At 37.1% G+C, this 8,123-nt stretch overlaps 1 long non-coding RNA gene across 1 annotated transcript; it reads left to right on the forward strand.

Moving 5' to 3' along the window:
- Positions 1-2,419: 2,419 nt before the first annotated feature.
- LOC113337457 lies at positions 2,420-5,212 on the forward strand. The gene is made up of 2 exons (XR_003354262.1): positions 2,420-2,924; positions 3,867-5,212. It is a non-coding gene; the product is annotated as an uncharacterized LOC113337457 (long non-coding RNA).
- Positions 5,213-8,123: the final 2,911 nt, after the last annotated feature.

Here is an 8,123-nt window from a genome sequence, read left to right on the forward strand (position 1 = left end):
AAGTATCCACTGATACTACCGTAGGTATTGTTGGTTTAAACCACTCTCTATGGGAATGTCATCAAAGGTATGATTGGTTAAACCATGAGAGATCAAAGCAGAATAACAGTTTCTCGTAAAAATGCATAAATTTGGTATTGCAGCCCGAACACTCGATAATGTGAGCTACTCTTGGCCACAAACGGGTGTTTGCAGTTCTGACATCCGATAATGTAACCCCTAGTGGCTACAGGTGGATGCATGTGCATAGTGAGAAAAGTAAAGTCAACTAATGGCACAAAGTCTTTCACAGAAACCTGAGATGGATTACAAAGAAACATATTCCATGTTGTGGATACAACTACCTTTATGGCATTTGTCTAGCAGTCTTTAAGGACTCGATCTGCATCTAGTTGATGTGGTTACTGCGGATCTGTATGAAACACTAGATACAGAAAACTGCACGTAAATTCCTGAATTTTTTTCAGTAGAATTACCATGTCATATCATTTACTCAATAAGGACGAAAGTGATCAATCGTCTAAGTGAATGCTTATCTTACCCAGGGATATGTGAACCATTTTATATGCTCATAAACTATGCATTTACTAGATTTGAAATATACAACATCTATTTGATTGGAACTCCTAAAGAATTCTCCAAAGAACAAAAATGCTTAAAGCAGGAGTTCGAGATGGAAAATCTCTGTAAAACAAGGGCTCAATTTGATTGAGCATTGTAGCTAGAAGTCCTTTAATTTCATCAACCTTAAAGGTTTAGACATGTTTAAATGGACAAGCTAGCACGATTACATTCATTCAATCTCTTACTTTTAAGATTGATCGGTTTACATATCAATAAAGGGGATGTATCACTCTGTGGCTTGTAGTGCACAAAAGATGTGTAATCGGTACATTAGCTGAAATATGCTATAAATACCGGATATTGAGTTTGTAGTAAACATGTAAGTTTGGTTTCACCCGCACCAATATCGAGACGTTGGTCCGAAGAACACCTTTCATCTTCGTGGTACCATTGAGCTTGATCTTTTGCATAAAAGATCGCTGGATGTCTCACACAGAGAAAAGTTAATCGGACTGTTGAAGTTTTGATTTTTGGCAGGGCCGTTGAAGCAGCTAAGTATTTTCCTAGATAATAGTCTTGCAAAAGAGGAACTTATTTATCCTGCGGGAAATTATGATTGTTCAGACAAAGCTAGTGGAGAATATATAAAAGGCTGGCACAACCAGATAATCATTAAGAAATTGCACAGATGAAAATCAGACTGATTTTCTCAACTAAAGAAAGCTGGAGCTGCTGAAGACTTTAAAGGATGGTTCGGAACTCTAAGAAGTACTACCAGGCATAATGATCAACCGAGAAGGCTTCTCATCAGGGGGAGTAAAGCCATGGAAGACTATGGATATGGGAATATTGGACACTACGTCGTGTACTCTTTTCCCTTAGTCAAGGTTTTGTCCCACTGGGTTTTCCTTGTCAAGGTTTTAATGAGGCATGCGTGTCCACTGCTATCCGCAGTTCGACGTGTTGTACTCTTTTTCCTTCGTCCTGGTTTTTATCCCTCTGGGTTTTTCCGGGCAAGGTTTTAACTGACGAGGTTTTTAGTGAGATAACAACTTAGAACGCTGAGCATCATGTAAAGAGATGGATATCCATAGAATTTTTGGGGGAATCAGTGAATGGATTATCACACTTTACTCTAAAGTCGGGTATTTACCGCACACAGGTTTTCCTGATAAGTTCTACACGAAGCCAAACAAGCTGCATCAACAATACTGTTGTGAGCTTCCGATGTTCAGATTTTCCAAGTCGTTTTTCCTGGTGCAGTCCCAACGAAGGAATTATTTTGTAACGACAACCTAACTCATTTTTGAGCTTCAAGTGTTCGTTTTTGTCCCAAGAGGTTTTTCCGGCAACAACTTTGACGAAAAGAGAAAAAATGTGGCAATCAACACCATTTTAAAGATTGTGTTGTACTCTTTTCCTTCGACCAGTTTTTCCTACCAGACTTTTTCTGGCAAGGTTTTAACGAGGCAATATCTTGAACGGTGGATCATCCAAGGAGGAGTGTTAGGAATAATCTATGCTAGGCGGTTGATCCACCCGTTCCCACATCTCTTGTGGGACCCATACAAAGCCACCATATGAAGACACATACAAGTTGATGTGTCACTTGTACAGGATGATTATCCCTTAACTAATACTTATCTCTGTCTAGTACTATACCTATATATATATATATATGTACCCACTTGTGAAACAGTTGATAAGAAAATGTTAAGAAATGAAAATCTTCTTACTGCCGTTTTCCACTATCTCTCTATTAATGTTATTAACTATCGATGCCTCTGTCTACTTAGGATGTAAGGTGACATTAGTTACTGTGTGGTGATAGAGAGAATATTAGTGTGTTGGATGCGGTTTTAATTGTATAAGACTTGCAGCATTCTTTCTCTTCCCCAGTCCACACCCCTGATCATCGATCCTCTCCTCCTCATGGAGATCGATTTCAGAAATCCCAAAAATTCCCTAAATCAAAAATGTCCTCCGGGATTGGGATATCCTTTCCTGGTCCATCATCTTCTACCTACCACGTTCGCATTGGCAAGAAAATCAACCATTTCATTAACACAAGCTATCCCAAAACAGAAAAATTTAGGAAAAGAAAAAAGAGTCTGAGGTTTTGTTTTACTACCAAAACGAGCTCCTCTTCATCTTTATGACTCAGAGAGAAATTTCCTAGAACCCAAAGAGAAATTGATTGCTTTGGTTAATCATTAAGAGATCCACTCACTCTCTCTCCTCTCAACTAGAAATTGATTTAGGGTTTCAATCTCACCACAATCATAAAGAGTTTTCTATCTGTTTGTTTGTGGTTCAAGGAAGGAGGTGTTATTTTCTTCAGAAATCTTGATAATTTGAGTGTAAGAAACCTTTTAACTCTTTGGTTTACTTGATTTTTCGCCTTTGATTTTGTTTCAAAGTTAGATTTTTCTGAGTATATGTCTAGTTTGTTTCTGCTAATTTGGAAATTACATTCTATGAGTATGATACTCCTGTCTTGATTATGTAGATACTGAGTATGTTTGGGTATTTCTGCATAATTTATGTTTTTTTTCTGGGTTGTTATTTACCCTAACTTGTATCCAAATTATGGTCATATGGTCATGAATGATGACGTGAAATCTTGTTGGTTTGGATGATTTTGTTTAGGGTTCGAAATGAAACAAGTTTTTCTGGGTTGTATAATTGATATAACTTCCTGTATTGTCTTTGGTAAGCACCATAATTGGTTTATGGGGAGACTACCTGTTTAGTATTTTCATTTTGTTTGTTTGTCTTTATGATTATGTTCATGATCTCTATTAAGTTGATTTTTTTAACCTGCGAATGTTCAATTCTTAGACTAATTTAGGCGTTAGTATTATACTGCATCTATGTATATCTTTAGGATGATTTTTTTTTTTTTGAGTTTTGAAGTGAAATGATTGCATTAGGATTTAATTTTCTTACTAGATCTTTATATTTTCTCTATGGCAAGCATGAGTTCTGTGGTTGAAGCTGTTGATTTACACATTTGGGAAAACGACCATAAGGGATTAGTTGGAATGCTTGTTTGTGAGGCTGTTCATTACCTGCTTTAGTTGTTTGAAACAAGGTAGAGAGATGAAAGTTGAAAGCCTTTGACATGATTTTAATTTTGAGTAACTGAGGTTGCTCATTACCTGCTTCACTGAGTAACTTATTGAGTTGGATTGGTTTGGTGGTGTTAATGAATTGGATTCTAAGTTTGTAATGCTTTTAATTTTGATTACGCTGAAATTCATCTGAACTGATAAGTGTTGTCTTCTGCTGTCTTTCACCAGTGAAACCAAACAGCAATGGAGCTCTTTACTACAACAAAAAACCTCAAATTCTTGGATGCAAATCAAATCATCGGCGAAGCAGTGAAAATCCCAGCAAAATCACCTTCATTAAATTTCATTTTGATTACCCTAATCTTCATTCTCCCACTTGCATTGACTCAATTGTTGTTTCAAGGTTCATTCCTCAACATTTGTATTACCCTTTATTGTTACTTTTGCGGTAAATCATCATCTCCTTCGTAGATCTTCTACTTTCTTTCTCTCTTCCTCTTCTCTCTTTTCTCTACCTCTGCTATTGCTTTCACAGTAGCTTCTCTGTATGCATCCAAATACATCTCCTTTGTCTCCACTCTCTTTGCAATTCCTCGCATATCTAAACATCTTATAATCACCTTCTTTTACTCCTTACTTCTCATAATCATCAACTTCTTCGCCTTCTTCATTCCTGCATCTGACTTAGGAGATTTGTTAAATATTAATGAAGGAGCTCTGAGGTGGGATTTTATTATCATATTTGCTATCATGTACCATCTTGTTAATTTGTATGTCGCAGCTTTATGGCATTTATCCAGTGTAGTCTCCGTTCTTGAACCAAATTTGTATGGCTTGGCAGCCATGAAGAAGAGTAAGCAACTCTTACAAGGGAAAACTATAATTGCTATGGAACTTGTGAATTTATGCTTTACGGCTACATGGGTTATAGGATTGTTGTTAGGGTATGCGATGCAGTTTCCTATACATTTCATGGTTAACATTTTGTTGGGATCGCTGTGTTTGTTCATGTTGGTGGCAGTTAATCTCACGGGGCTATTAGTTCAGAGTGTATTCTTCTTTGCGTGCACAAGGAAGTGGTTGATAAGAATGTTTTGTATGATCATCTTTGTGGGTATGATCACAACAGATTGGGTTACAAGTCTGTAGCATTGAATCCTCCTAGTACTGGAAGTTTGAAGATGCACAAAGATCACGGCAGAGTGGGTTATCAATCTGTTGAAGTGAGTGGTAATACGGACTGCACTATCATGATGCAGGGCAGAGGGGGTTATCAATCGGTTGAAGTGAATGGTAATACCGACTCTATTATCAGGATGCTGGGCAGAGGGGGTTATCAATCTGTTGAAGTGAATGGTAATACTGACTCTACTATCAGGATGCAGATATCGACTGAAGTATGACACAATGGGATACCAGAATGTAAGGACCTAAAACCACTCATCTTTAATGTACTTTCTGATTTCCAGTAATGTAGTGTAGCTTGCAGACTATGGAAGGGTTAGATATCTCTAGCGGTAATTGTTTGTGTACCTGGACTGGTATTTTAATGAAACTATCCTACTAATTATGCATATCATGTTGCAAGTTACTTCTTCATCAGCACCTACGCTTTTTATTTTTATTACCTACTTGCCAAATGCACCGAAATTTACCATATGTTTTTGTTAGATTCCAAGTTCTGTCATTTTCACCATCTCTGGAACCCTTGGATTCACCCATAAGCCAGATTTAATCTCATATGCATGAGAGCGCCACAGTTTCTGTTCTTCAGCTGGCAATGTTTCCAAAGATTTTTGATCTGATACTATGTATCCAACTCCGTGAAGGCGAGCCTAGGGAGAATCAGAGTTATAAACAGCATAGTAAAGGAACTCTTGGTTAATTGGAGTGACAAGCGACGAGTTCCGATCTGCCGTCTCATTTCCTGACAAGTGACCTGCTGCATCATTATAATAGGCTTTGAAGATTGAAGCGGAGATGCTCCTTTGCCTAAGGCTTCCCTGGTACTGACGGTGGTGTATCAAAGGATTGCATACCCTCCGGTACATTTGTACCACTTGATGTCATTGTAATTAGTCGAAATTGTTTTCCACTTTGGACGAGGTCTGTTACCGGCCCATCTTTGGCACCATAACACAAATGGGCTGCAACGGTTCACAATAACTAGCCCATCCCCATTTCTTTCCTTTTCTTATGAATCTATGATGTTCTTCAAGATGGATAAAATGTTATCAACAAAAATAAGCACTAAGAAAATTCTAACCAAATTAGTCCCTTTTTTGTTGCTATTTCCTTGTAAATGCGGTCCATAGTACTGGTCGCAATTTTAGAATGTCCGAAAATAAGAGCAAGTTTTATGTTGGAATCCAATCTATTTCAGGTATGAAAAAATTATAGAATGTCAAGTCGCTTCTAAGTTGGTGTATTTCACACATTTTCCAAATCATCTCCCACGATACGATGGAATGGTAGATGGAATCCAAAAAAACGCTAAATTTTTTAGGGCTCACGATAAAGGACAAAATACGCCAAACTTATTAGCGCTAGAAGTTATTGTTATTAGCATGAAGCGCTATTGATAACAGCGCTCAACATCTACGTGTCCCACAGAATACTCTCCCCACATAACAACGAATATCTCTCTCAGCGAATCATAAGACGCCACCTCACTTATGTATTTAATTAAATAAAAGTGAACTCGGATTCATTTGAAACCAGGAGTTACAAACAGTGTAATTCATGGGACAGGTGTTTACATTTGTCAAAACAAAAGAGAAAACAGAATATATTATACGCTATTAATATGGGCGTTTTATTTACGTCATTTTCAATAGCGTCGAGGTCTATTCTCATCGACGTTTCTATGATTTCATCATTATATTTGACTTTCCATGAACAATTCAAAAAACGGAGGTGATATTAAAGATGGAAGATGAAATTCTTTCACCATAAAACTTGGTCTAACAGCTACATTCCGAACCAAATTCTTAATCATTATTCTTCAAGCCTCAATGACCACCACTTCCCCTATCATTAAGAAGCAACCGTCACGAAGCTTCCTTTAGTTGCAAAGTTGCAATTTGTTGTGAATCACGACTTGTGACTGAAGGCTGTTGTTCTGGGTTAATAATAGGAGAAGGTGGTTCCTTTATGACCCGCCAGATTCCCAGGGAGTGGGTTGAGTGTGGGACCCATCCCCTCTCTCACACTCACTTATCGAGATGACTCAGGGTTTGAAATCGTAGGATATAAAATATTTTGCGGACAAAAATGATAACCTATGAAGTTCTAAATCGTTCATAGGGTGTTTTGTTACTGTTCACCATGAAGAATTATTTTTATCTAAATCACCGCGACGTTGAGTCTTTCAATTGTTAAATAGCGCGTTTGAATAGCAGTAGTGTTACTGCTTTTCCTTCTTCAGAAACCAAAATTAGAAGCGAAGATATTTTACTTCATAAAATATTAATTTGTTTATTTTGAAAAATCATTCTAGAATTTCACAAAAAAAATGAAAATTAAAAATACATAACCATTTTTAGTAATCATGAATTTTTTTTTTGCTATATTTAGCAATTCTTGTACCTGAGTTTTTAATGTCAAGAACTCAAAAGTTAAAATGTATGCTTGGACGTTGAATAATATTCTATGGATTTTATGTTATTACTACCATGAGGAAAAAATTACCGATAAAAAGGATGAATATGTGGATCCTAATATATATGTTGTTCGTAGAGGTTAGGTATAGATCATAAAACCATTTTTTTATGAAGAAAATGTTTTTATTTGTGACTTCCAGGAAAAGTACAAACAGAACGGAAAATGCCGCATGACAGAGAAACCGTAGGTCAAGTACCACACGATCCCTATCGGGAAGTCGGTCAATGGTGGCAATAGGATAGGTGCCGGCAGAAAGGGACCTGCGGGTTGCGTCTGTCCTGGGTCTACAAAATAATTCCAATATAAAACGCAATAGAGAGAATCTGAAACTCGCCTTCGGTTCTCTATCTTCCTCAGTCTTACCTTCACCATCATTAATCCTCTATATTCTCATGTAGATCAGAACTCCCAAAATCCCTGAAAATGAAAAACCATTCTGGGACTGGGATATCCATCATCTACCTACCACGTTCATACACTTAATGGGAAAAATTAGGGAAAAGAAAAAAGAGTTTTACGTTTTCATTTGGAAATAATGCAAGGGAATTACTCTATCATCAACTACTACAACTAAAACTAGCTCCTCTTCTTCTTTATAACTCTAGTGAGAAATTTCCTTGATTTCTACTACTGGTAGGAAATTTGGTGAAAATTCAAGGATTTAGGGTTTCAATCTCACCACCATCCTAAAGAGTTTCCCATCTGTTTGTTTGTGGTTCAAGGAAGGAGGAGTTTTTGTTCAGAGATCTTGAGCTTTTTGAGTGTAAGAAATCTTTTTTAACTCTCTGATTTACTTGTCTGTGTTTTACTCAAGTATGATTT

The sequence above is a fragment of the Papaver somniferum genome, unplaced genomic scaffold, assembly GCF_003573695.1.
Source record: "Papaver somniferum cultivar HN1 unplaced genomic scaffold, ASM357369v1 unplaced-scaffold_16, whole genome shotgun sequence".
In the NCBI taxonomy this organism is placed as follows: domain Eukaryota; kingdom Viridiplantae; phylum Streptophyta; class Magnoliopsida; order Ranunculales; family Papaveraceae; genus Papaver; species Papaver somniferum.